At 32.4% G+C, this 13,794-nt stretch overlaps 1 long non-coding RNA gene across 2 annotated transcripts; it reads left to right on the forward strand.

The window, feature by feature from the left end:
• Nucleotides 1-60: 60 nt before the first annotated feature.
• Nucleotides 61-13,583, forward strand: LOC149416094 (uncharacterized). 2 transcript variants are annotated; one of them, XR_016303639.1, is made up of 3 exons: nt 61-209; nt 2,612-2,909; nt 12,001-13,583. It is a non-coding gene; the product is annotated as an uncharacterized LOC149416094 (long non-coding RNA). The 2 variants fall into 2 exon arrangements; XR_016303640.1 differs by having other exon boundaries at nt 2,644-2,909.
• Nucleotides 13,584-13,794: the final 211 nt, after the last annotated feature.

Genomic DNA, 13,794 nt, shown 5'->3' on the forward strand with positions numbered 1-13,794 from the left:
CCTCTAATGTGTTTTGTCTATGGTCTTATTTGTCTTTGACATCATTTTACCCGTGGACCATCTGTCATCACACGTCTCTCAAATTTCGATTAGTTTTTCAATAATTAAATTAGATAAATACCCGCAACTGGCGATTCATGCTCGTCAACACAAATACGAATGTGCATATATATAATGTGATATCTAATTCTAACCAATCAGTCGAAACGGTAAGTGCAATTACTTTTAAGTTGCGACCGCGTGAGACATTTATTCAATTCACAATCTCAACAGGACTTGAAACTCTAATACCGGTTGTTTTGATCTCATTCCTATGTTTGGTACCCACCTCTAGTCATAAAAAAACAATCCACATCTCAAACAAACGTAGTTTAGACCCGGTATATCAGTAGCTCCGTATCCTCACTAAGTACGATATGCATCACTCAAATTTAAGTAGACATTTACACAATAATACCTGATTTCTTCGTATCACAGAAATTTACGTATATTGCCTACTTTTATCATTATTAAATTGGATGCCTCATTGACCTCAAACTCGTTCTAAAACAGTCCCGTAAGGTATTTAAAAGATTTTAAAAGTTCTAGTGTGGCAACAGTTTGTGTTCAGCGGTTATTTTGTCATAATTTTATTAATAGTACCCTGACTCCGGCAAAACAAATACTATTCCTAATTGAGTATCCTTGCACGTAGAACCACTAACTCGTTAATTAAACCGGCGTTGAATTAACTGCGTTTGGTGACATTTCGAAACATCGCGAAGACAGTTCACAAGAGTTTAGTTTTGCAAAGGAAAAAGAAACATATACCTCTTTTGAAATTAAATTTTTACGAAATGTGAAATTTTGGTGATATCTGTTCTTATAACATATATACGGATTTCGTAAGCTCGACATTCCAACCAAACCGCGCTTAACCCTTTCATCCCCAGTATCAATTCAAATTAACACGAACTTTAAACACTGTTAATATTAACACTGTTCACAGTCACTAGCCAGAATATCGTAAATGAATTTCAACGTTCATTCAAATTAACAATGGTAGTGACGGACATATTTTTGACTAGTATAGTGATTTTTTAAAGATTATTATCCTAGATTATTTCTGAATGAATTTTAGTAATAATGTTATTTCTTTCAAACCTCAGAGATTATCACTACATTGTAAATGTGCATTTTCGACATGAAACAGTTATTTGTATTACTTTTGGGTTATGTGTATTTTATCTTACTATTTAAAAAAATCCCTCTTACGTCCAATGTCAATCTTCAATAATAGGATAATTTCTAAAAACAAACATTAAATACCACAAATTTTCAAATCATTTTTCGAGGTATTATCAAGCATTTCAGATTTTATACAGGGTGTATCGGCACGTACCCGACAAACTTTAACCAGCTATTCCTTAGCACATTTGGAGTAAAAAATGTTATTGGCACTTTGCTGTCCGGTAACATTTTTTTTAATAAAAAAATTACTATTCATATTTTCACCACACGTCACCAATGTTTTATCCTTTGTCAAAGTTTGAAAACCCATCTGGCAATATTTTGTTAGAGTTTCGTTGAATAATGTACGTACGTACCAACGTTGGCGCGCTTTTACAATCACAACGGAATGAACGGCACCATTCGTCTCATTTTAAACTATTATTATTTAGTGTGTACGAAAGAGCGAGGACACTTTTTGACACACTTGCTAATAACAGCTGTTGAACACGAGATTCAATGCTATTGACAGTGACGGAGTGTGGATTTTTTTTATTTATTTTTTGTTTTTAATGGAAAAAAAATGTTACCGGACAGCAAAGCGCCCATAACATTTTTACTCCAAATGTGCTGAGGAATAGCTGGTTAAAGTTTGTCGGGTACTTGTCGATACACTCTGTATATGTGTAAACAATAATGAGGGTGTGAAAGGGTTAAAAGCAACCGATATTGTCAAGCATAATGATTTGACGTAGAAGAACGTCACACACCTTTTAACATGTGATAAGTATAACGAAAGTATTAAGCAAATTAAACTCAGGATTCGAGGATCGAGACAAAACTGTTTTCAGTCAGAGGGACGAAGATTTCATTTCCTTTATTAATGAAATCGCGACGACAATAGACATGAGTTTGGTTTTGCAAAAAAAACTATACACGTTTCTCTATTAAAATCTTATTTGTTAAAACAAAAATATGTTGGTGATATCTATAGAACTTTTATACGGATTATGTGCTTAACCGCGTAAAAAAGCCACTGATATACCGAGCGTCAGACTCGTCTTTGTACTAGAAATCCGCTTAGCTGGCATATCATACATACAATTATTTAAAGACCACCTAACTAGATAGTATAACAATAATCAACCGTTAGAAAAATAAACTGAATTATGATTAGTTTTATCAAAACCTGTCCATAAACAAGCTTATTGCATTTTTTTTGTATTTTATGGGTGTATTATTTTCAATATATTTTTTGTTATTAAGTGCTCCTCTCGCTAGGTAAAATTATATTTCGTGCTATCGAATTGTTAAAAATTATAATCTTGAAGTATTTTTTCATTCAAACTTCAAAAAGTCCATTGTCTAGTTATGGCATGTCTACGATTATTTCGTTTTCCAGAATATCATGCTAAAATCAGAATCCAATTGCAGTTTACTTGAAATGGATCTTGTGACATCGGATGTCGGTGTCATAAAGTCAGAACCGGACACAATCCCTCAAGACGAAAGTCCAACATCACCTTTTGAAGCACTATTGCCGTTCGGGACTGTCAAACAGGAGACAGATGAAGCTACTGCGATCGAGTGTGACCCAGATACTCTAGTGGTAGAAGAAGTATTCTCGGAAATAGATATTGATTATCCTGACATTAAAAAGGAATGTTTCGTTCATCTTGAAAGGATCGACCAAAGTCTTGGTAAGCTATTCACTTATTCTTCCGATGACCTGTCCTATCGAACAATAGTTTACCCCGCAGACTGCCGCCCCGAAAAGCTCAGGAGAAATAAAACAAACCAGTAACTTCGGTTTCGATACGTATCACCGCTAGAATGTGATTTGGTTTTGATGATCTTCAGTTGGAATTCCTAATTTAAAATTAATGAATCTCAGGAACTTATTCTGCACTCTCTCAATTTTTAGTTGGAGAATCTTACAAAATGGAGCCCAGATTATTGCATTATACTATAGATTACTTCTCACCAAACCAATGAATAGCAATTTAAAGAAGTTAATTAATTATTATTTTTCGGAATAACTTTTATTGAGTAAAAACTCAAATTGTAATATTTAAATATTGAAGACAATATTAGTGATTTTTTAAACGAAAATCTGAAACAGAAAAATCAGAAAAGAGATGTGACCGTTTCCTTTTCTGATTTTTCTGTTTCAGATTTTCGTTTAAAAAATCACTAATATTGTCTTCAATATTTAAGTTAATTAATGTTAAATCTTTCACCGTTCTCAAAATAAACCATAAACATTTAATGGCTTTGTTAGTTATTTCATTTACATGAGGAATAAAATATAAAGCACTGTCAAAATCAATCCCAAGGTCCTTAATTTGCTCTTCTCTTTTGCTATATTGATGCAATATGAGATTTTTTATTCGTGCAAAAGTGATTGTTTGACATTTTTCGATGTTAAGAAACAGTTCATTACGGGTGCACCACTCTTGTAGCCTCATAAGATTTTATTTTAATTCGTGACAGTCATTAGTAATAGTTTTGTTAATTTGAAGATCGTCTGCATATATGAGTATTTTAATATATGGAGTTATAACTCCATCAAAAACGGTAGTTATGTTGTTAATAAACAAGATAAACAATACTGGATCCAAATGTTACCCCTGTTGAACACCGGTGAAAATTTGAAATTGCTGTGAATTGTGTTAGTTGAGTTTGACTGATATTTTTCCGGTTATTCCAAGGATTCTTAGTTTATGTATGGGAATTTTATGTGAAACTTGGTCGAAGGCTTTACTTAAGTCAGTATACACCACGTCTGTTTGAAGACGCTTGTTCATGTTATTAAAAAGATATTCCTGATATATCATTAAATTTATAAGAGTCTATCTTTTGCCATGAAACCATGTTGTCGATGTGAAATCACTTTATTTAGCTCGAGCGATAGTTTTAAGAGAAGAACGGATTCGAATAATTTAGGGATTGAAGACTGTATACATATAGGTTTATAGTTAGAAATGACTTATTTGTGACCTTTTATAAATATTGGACACAGAAAACTTGTTTTCCATTATTTCGGTAGGGTACAACTTTTTAAAGACGAGTTAACAAGTTTTGTGATAGAAGAAGTTAAGACTGATAAACATTTTTATAAGCATATTGGAAAAATGTTATCGCGGCCTGCCGATTTGTAAAGATCAAGGGATTTTAGTTTTGTTCTAATATCACTTTCTTCAAATATACATCGATTAAACTCGATATTATTTGTATTTATAGCTGTTGTAGTGTCGAACAATGGAGACTGTTTGAAGTATCATAGACTTTGCTGAAGAATTCAGCATACAGATTCACGACTTCTTGTGGGTTATCGGCCATTTAATTATCTAAATGCATGTTTGAGGGTATACTTGAATCATTGTAATTAAGCATGTTTGAAAATTTATAAATGTTCTGATAACTGACAGAAGTCAATTCTTCGCAGTTACCGATGCATTTTTTTAACATATTTCATCATTTTTTGGTAATCTTTCTTAGTTCGCAAAATTTTGCATAATCATTAGCTTTATTTCTTATTACTCTAATAAGGTCGTTATTAAACCATTTTGGGTATTTATGCGAAATAATTTTAGACACGGGTAATGTAAAAATTTTAAGGTTTAAATATCCTAGTGCTAAACTTATAATAATAGGTGATTATAACTTGCCAAATATATGTTGGAACCACGACGACCCCGAATTATCTGGTGTTAATCTGTCAACTACAAATCTCAGCGAGAGAGAAATTCTGGGTATGTCGAATTACTTATCAATCCCACAATTAAATACTATCACTAATATAAATAGTCGTCTTCTTGATTTAGTGTTTCTCAGTGAGCCCACTGCTATCATATGTAAATCCTTGGATGAACTTTTGCCTGTAGACCTCTACCATCCTCCTCTTGATATAACTATTCCATTTATTAACAACACTTATATTAAAAATGTCAAGTCGCCTTATAATTTTTATAAAGCAAATTTTCCTAAAATTTCTGATTTCTTAAATTCAACAGACTTGTCTTTTCTGGAAAACATAGATTTTAACAATAATGTCGATAAATTCTATTCTATTCTTAATGATGCCATTGCAAATTTTGTGCCCATTCGACATAATAAAATTACTCATTTTCCAAACTGGTTTAGCCCCGAATTGATCACATTAACATATAAAAAGAAAATTGCTCATATAAATTACAAGCGATCCAGAATGTCAAGTGATTACAATAAATTTCAATTGTTAAGAAAGGAGTGTTGTCAAATCTCAAAATTGTGCTATAAAAATTATATTGATAAAATTGAAAATGATATTCGTGTAAACATAAAACATTTTTGGAATTACACTAATTCTCAAAAAAATAATAACTTGGGTATTCCTCCTTGTATGAACTTCAATGGGAAAATTGGTTGTAATGATGAAAACATTGAAAACTTATTCGCCGGTTATTTTAAGTCTGTATATGAAGAGGATATACCTAGCAACGAAATTCCCAAATTCTCATGAAATCTTAGTCTGGATATATCTGAAATACGCATAGAAATTAATGATATCAAAAAGCATGTAAATTTGTTAGATGTTAGAAAAAATGCTGGACCTGGTAATATTCCACCGGTGTTAATTAAGGAATGTTTAAACGGCCTAACTGTTCATCTTTTCCTAATTTTTAATCAGTCTCTAGAAACAGGTTGTTTCCCTGATACATGGAAACACAGTTTTCTTACACCCATTTTTAATAAAGGGGACAAAACGGACATTACAAATTATAGACCGATATGTATCCAATCAGCGATACCCAAACTTTTTGAAAAAATTGTACTCTCTAAGATAACTTCCAACATACAAAAAATTATAACTTCCTACCAACATGGCTTTTGTTCAAATAAATCTACTTTAACTAATTTACTAATATACGAAAACTTCATATCCAATTCTTTAGCAAACAGATGCCATATTGACTCAATATACACTTTAGCAAAGCCTTTGATAAGGTGTGTCACAAAATATTAATTAATAAATTAGCCACACTTGGAGTTTATGGTAGTTTATTAAATTGGTTTATTAGTTATTTGTCCAAAAGAAGTCTTAGTGTGAAAATAAATGGCACAAATTCTTACACATTTATAGCCACAAGTGGAGTGCCACAAGGCTCTCATTTAGGGCCCATTTTGTTTATTATAGTCATAAATGAAATTGTTGATATATTTACTAACATAAAAGTATTACTTTTTGCTGATGATTTGAAACATTATAAAGAGATTAATAACATAAATGATTGCATTATATTACAAACTAATTTGAGAAATCTTTTTGAATGGTGATCTATCAAAAAACTTGCATTGAACATAAAGAAATGTCAGTTTATTAATTTTTACAGAATAAATAATCCAATATTTTTTCAATATACATTAAATGATAAAAACTTAAATTGCGTCAGTGAAATTATTGACATCAGTATTTTGTGTATCATATTAATAACATTATCAATAAGGCTCTTAAGACTCTTGGATTTGTTTTGAGAATTTCAAAAGACTTCAATAATTTAGGCACATTTATCATATTGTGCAAAACCCTTGTTAGATGCCAAGTAGAGTATAACTCTACGTTATGGTCTCCCTTTTACAATATTCATTCCGATAATATTGAAAAGATTCAACATAAGTTCCTGAAGTATATAAACTATAAATTGCATATTCCTGTAGAAAACATTGATTATAACTACTTACTAGATAAATTATCCCTATTAAAACTCTCTGAAAGAAGATTAAACACAGATTTAATAGTACTACATAAAATACTTCATTACAAAATTGACTGTCCTGAGTTACTCCAATTAATCAGCATCCACATACCCAAAAGATCTTGCCGAAATTTACTACCATTTTATTTTAACAACACCAGAACACTGTCTTATCAAAATTCCCCGATTCCAAGAATTCACAGTCTCGGAAATAAATACTCTGATCTGGGAGATATATTTCATCTTAAAAATAATCAATATAAATATTAATTATTATTTTTTTGGTTAACTAATGTTTTTAAGACAAGATTTTTTTATGCATGGCACAAAGGGTAACAATTATTTTACAAGCAATAATTATTCGCCTGAAACACTCATCCACATTGAAAAATCTCCTGATAAAAGATACATGACGCCAACGGGACTCGAACCCGTGTCCCTTCGATCAATCGAAGGGACACGGGTTCGAGTCCCGTTGGCGTCATGTATCTTTTATCAGGAGATTTTTCAATGTGGATGAGTGTTTCAGGCGAATAATTATTGCTTGTAAAATAACATAAATATTGTTTACTTCAATTCTTTTATGTATCGAGACACAAATAGACATCTATAATTTCCGCAATATATATATTTTTATTTTTATTTTGAATATCTATTTTATGTGAGACTTCTTATCATTTTTACTCTTACTCTTATCTTTTATGTATCTTATTTTATTATATGCTTTTGTTGTAACATTTTTTTCTTTTTTCCTTGTATTATGTTTCCTTTATTGTTTTAATTTTGTAGAATCTATAATAACTGTGATACTCTACTATTAAACTTTGTAGTCTGTAAAAGCCCATTAGGGCGTGTAATAATAATAAATAATAATAAATAAATAAAGATATAAAACATAACGAGTCAAGTCCCTGGATAGAAAATGAAGAACTCAATTTTTCAGGCATTGAACAAATGAGTTTTTCTAATATATCGGTTGAATTGTTAACCAAAATTATTAAAAATACTCATAATTGGAAAGCCACTGGTTGCGATTGGATACATAATTTTTGGTACAAACGTCTAACTACTTTACATCCTCTTTTGGCAAAAAATCTTTCAAAATTTGTCAGTCAACCACAAAATTTTCCAAATTTTCTAACTAAGGGCATTACTTATATGTTGCTCAAAAGCGAAAATATTAATAATCCTTCTCAGTACAGACCCATTACATGTTTACCGACAATATACAAAATTTTAACATCTTGACAGATTTAATATATACTCATTTAGATGAAAAAAATATTTTATCTGAACAACAAAAAGGTTGTCGCAGAAAACATATGGGATGTAAAGAACAATTAGTTATTGATTCTGTAATTCTAAAACAGATTCAAACTCGAAAACGTAATTTACATACTTGCTATATAGACTACCAAAAGGCTTTCGATAGTGTCCCGCACTCGTGGCTGATCAAAGTATTAAATATATATAAAATTAACCCCATTATTATTAGCTTTTTGGAAAATATTATGTCCTTTTGGAATACCAATTTACTTATCAATTTAAAAGGTAAGAAAAAAGTAATACCGGGAATTTCATTTAAAAGAGGAATTTTTCAAGGAGACTCATTGAGTCCTCTTTGGTTTTGCTTAGCATTAAATCCTCTATATAAAATGTTAATTAAAATCAAGTTTGGAATAAAAGTTAAGAGTAATACAGGGGAGAGTAGTACAATTTCGCATTTATTATTTATGGATGACATAAAATTATTTCCGAATTCTGAACAATATTTAGAGAAAATGATCGAGGTAGTTAAAAACTTTTCAGATGATATCAAAATGACTTTGGTTTAGATAAATGTAGAACAATCCATATAGAGAAAGGCAAAATTGTAGATGGGGACGAGAGTATATTTAGAAATTTCCAAATTACTTGTATGAAAAGGGATGAGGTTTATAAGTATTTAGGATACCCACAATCAAATAGATCATACTAGTATTAAAAATGATATTAGGATTAAATTTCAAACTAGGATCAGGAAAATTTTAAAATGCAATCTATCTGCTAAAAATTTAGTAAAAGCAATAAATACTTGGGCAATACCTCTATTAACGTACTCATTTGGCATAATTAAATGGTCTAATGCAGATTTAGATAACTTAGAGAGATTAATTAGAACTACGCTAACAAAGTTTAATTGCCATCATCCAAATTCAGCTATAGAACGAGTTAATTTACCTAAAAATTTAGGAGGTAGAGGTATACTCAAGATTACTTCTTTGAAACATAATCAGGTAGAAATGCTAAGAACTTTTTTCCATAGGAAAGCACATTGCTCAGAAATGCACAAAATAATTTGCAAGGCAGATGGAAATATTACACCTTTAAATTTATACGAAGAGAATGCCAACATTTTTATAAATCCCAACCAGGAATTATTAGATTCCTGGTCAAATAAAATTTTACACGCAAAACACTTCAATTATCTCAACCAAACATATGTTGACAAATTTTCGTCAAACAAATGGTTGAGTATTGGAGAGTTGAGCGCAGAAAAAGAAGGATTTATGCTTGCCATTCAGGATAGAGTCATTAATACTAAAAATTATAGAAAGCATATAATCAAAGATACAAATCAAATTGATGATTTGTGTAGAAAATGTTTGGCTTTTCCGGAAACTATAGAACATATTATATCGGGATGTTCTATATTAGCACCGTCCGAGTATACATTTAGGCACAATCAAGTTTTAAAAATAATTCACCAAAATTTGGTAACTAAACATAACTTGATTGACTGCCGTAATATAGTACCATATTATGAAAACGAACCAAATTCATTTTTAGAAAACGAATTTTATAAAATATATTATGATAAAAGTATACTAACTGAACGATTAGTCATAATAGACCCGATATAGTTTTACATGACAAAATTAAAAAAATAACTTATATCATTAATGTCGCTATACCAAATTCCTATAATATTCAAAAATCTGTTGGCGAAAAAATAAGAAAATACACAGATTTAGGAAATGAAATAAAAATAATTTGGCATTCTCAGACTATAAAAATATTACCATTCGTTATTTCGGCTACTGGCATTATACCTAGCTCTCTAATTAAAAATTTAGGCGTATTAGATCTTTCAAAAAAATTATATATAAAGATGCAAAAGTCGGTCATTTTGAATACATGTAGGATAACAAAAGATTTTTTAAATATTTATGTTGAGGGATCAGTAGGATTTATAGGCCCTGTTAGAAGTTCTACCGAGCCGAACCCTCTGATATGAAAATATCTGGAGTCGGTGAATTATTTTCCCATTTGATCTCTTGTGAGTTGACGTGTTGTTTTTGTATTGTTTTGTATTTATTTTGCTTATATAATGCACTTACATAATGTTGATTGACTAGCTGATCATTTGTGGAAAAGTGAGTGGAAGGGTTTAGTTTTTCCTATGGGGAAGATTTAACCCGGACAACAAAATCGGAAGCATTAAAAAAATACAGATCGATAGCATTATTAAGAATAAAAAAAAATTATCTACCATTTCATTGACTTTTTCTTCAAAGTCCAAAAATTCCATTGAGTAGAAGACAAAAATTGAAAATTTGACTATAGTCTGTTTCAATATCGTTCGTTCACTTCGGATTTTCTGCGTGTACAAGAAGTAATGTGCAAATAGAACTCCCCGTTCCAGACAAGCGTGAAGAGTGGCTCGCTGTTAGACAGGTTGCGCAAGTACTGTCAGCAAAGGAACCACTCATACATACAATATCGCAAACATACGAATGTATTTAATGAACCTAGGCACTAAAAAAAATTAAAACTCTTACAAATATATAAAAACAATTCACATTTTTAATTAATGTTTATGAAAAAATTATTTCACTGTCGAATAGTGGGCGGGCACAAACGAATCGTTCCGCGGGCGTCATGGTGCCCGCGGGCACGGGGTTGGGAACCCCTGATGTAGACGGATGTTTTTTTATTATTGGAATGTAGAATTCAACCGTTAGAGGGGGATGATACTTTTTGATTGGGAGAATGAATTCGTCAGATGCGGATACTTTAACGGGGGAAGAATTGGAAAAATACAAGATCGAGAAGACGAGAGTTTGCATTGTATACATAGTTTAACTGCCGAAGGCTTAGAAAATTTGACATCTCGATTATTTCACGAGAAGCACGATTGATGTTGTCCGTGCTCCAAGCTTTATTGTTTTCTACGTCCATGTAACATAAGCAGATTTTAGTCTCCTGTCGAGATCATAGTGACATCAGGAAATTTTCTTCGGAATGTTTCAGCATCTAGGGTCTTTATATAGTTGGGCGTCGGAAGATGGGGGAATACAGATACAGCCGATTATATTTTTTTCCTTTTTAGCAGACACCATGATGAATAGTTGTTCTAGATGTGGATTGATGCATTTGAGTTTTCTTGAATTAAATTTTTTATGTATGGATACTAACACAACACTTCCTCTAGCTTTATTGCTAGTGCTTCTATCTTTTCTATTTACGTCTGTTCAAGGAAACCCACTTCTTTATTGTGTATGATTTTATTTAGCCATGTCTCAGTGAAGGTGTAAGAGTCGTAGTCCAAGTACGGTAAGGTTGATTTCAGGTACTGTAATTTAGTTCTTAGTCCACGTACGTTTTGATAGAAAATTTTTATTTTAGAATTTAGGCTTTTGGGTACATTTTGACAATTGTTGGATAATGGTTAATTTATTTTTTTGTGATGTCCGTTTCGCCAGATGTCTTTCTTTTTTCTAGTTTGTCTCTTAGGTCAGATAACTGCTTACGCTGTAGAATTATTTGATCATGGTAAAACCTTATATTGTATAAAAATATGTTTCTTGCCTAGTAATATTTTATGCCACTTTGCTTCTGGAAAGTCTACCTTTATTCCTCTCGGTTTGTCAACATTCCTTTTACGCATTCTGTAAATTTTTAGGTCTAGGTTTGTTGTTGAAATTTCAATGTCAACATTTTTTTCTTGACAGATGTTATGTTTTGCTGTCGATAACGACGATTTCATTATTAATTATTTCTTTGTTTTCAGATTTCGTTTCATCAAAAATATCTGTTAGTGATACAAAACACCCGAATGCAAAAAAGTCTTTCACAAGAAAAAACATATTTTCCCGCCCAACTTGTACCTACAGGGCTAGGAACAAAAGTGTTCTGATTACGCCTATTAGAACACACACCGGCGAAAAACCATTCTCGTGCTCAATATGCACCTACAAAAGCTCTACAAAATGGTATATGCTTTCTCATGCAAGAACCCACACCGATGAGAAACCATTCTCGTGCTCGGAATGCACGTACAAGTGCTCTCATAGAAGCAATATTGTTTCACATACTAGAACGCACAATGGAGAGAAATTATTCTCGTGCTCTGAATGCACATACAAGTGCTCTAATAATAGAAGTATGGTTTTACATACTAGAACCCACACTGGAGAGAAACCATTCTGGTGCTCGGAATGCACGTACAAGTGCTCTACTAAAAGCAATATGGTTTCACATACTCGATCCCACACCGGTGAGAAACCATTCTCATGCTCGGAATGCACATACAAGTGCTCTCATAAAAGCAGTTTGATTTCACATACTAGAACCCACACTGGAGAGAAACCATTCTCTTGCTCGAAATGCACGTACAAGTGCTATATTAAAAGCAGAATGGTTTCACATACTAGAACCCACACTGGAGAGAAACCATTCTCTTGCTCGGAATGCACGTACAAGTGCTCTATTAAAAGCAACATGGGTCGTCATACTAGAACCCACACTGGAGTGAAACCATTCTCGTGCTCGGAATGCACGTACAAGTGCTCATATAAACACAATATGGTTTCACATTCTAGAACCCACACTGGAGAAAAACCATTCTCTTGCTCAAAATGCACGTTCAAGTGCTCTACTAAAAGCAGTTTGATTTCACATACTAGAACCCACACTGGAGAGAAACCATTATCTTGCTCGAAATGCATGTTCAAGTGCTCTCACAAAGGCAACATGGTTCGTCATACCATAACCCACACTGGAGAGAAACCATTCTCGTGCTTAGAATGCACGTACAAGTGCTCTACTAAACGCAACCTCGTTCGTCATACTAGAACCCACACTGGAGAGAAACCATTCTCGTGCTCGGAATGCACGTACAAGTGCTCTGTTAAAAGCAGTTTGGTTTCACATACTAGAACCCACACTGGAGAGAAACCATTCTCTTGCTCGAAATGCACGTACAAGTGCTCTATTAAAAGCAGAATGGTTAAACATTCCAGAACCCACAGTGGAGAGAAACCATTCTCGTGCTCGGAATGCAAGTGAATGGCAATTTAATGACAATAAAAGTGTCATTTGCGCCATATGTTCAAAAAATTGCTTTTGTTAGAAATCCTTCTCATGGTTGGATGAAATTTTTAGTTTGATAGTTTTATTTTGAAGAGCCAAAAGTTTTCGTATGTTACAGTATGTATTGAAATTCGTATAATTATCAAACCAAAATTTTCTGACATAGAGATATATTATACGCACATGACAAATATACCGTCCATTTGCATGACTAGCTTCATTGCAACGGATGGTGAAAGTCTCAAAGATTAATATCCCAGTCAATCTAGACAAAAAATCGACCCTAACTGGATAAAACTAGGGGAAAGCTGAATATTCGCAGGTCAGTAGTACCTCCTCCAGGAAGTATTTTCACAAAAGTCCCTACTCTTCCCACAATTTCTTTCTCACCTGCGCTCCCCCAACCATTTAATTTGAGGGTTCTACTAAAGCCATTCTATCTCCTTAACTAAAAAATGTATCAGTTAATTGTTTCCAGAAACCGACTTCATAC

The sequence above is a fragment of the Hesperophylax consimilis genome, chromosome 17, assembly GCF_061612785.1.
Source record: "Hesperophylax consimilis isolate HC1 chromosome 17, BYU_Hcon_1.0, whole genome shotgun sequence".
In the NCBI taxonomy this organism is placed as follows: domain Eukaryota; kingdom Metazoa; phylum Arthropoda; class Insecta; order Trichoptera; family Limnephilidae; genus Hesperophylax; species Hesperophylax consimilis.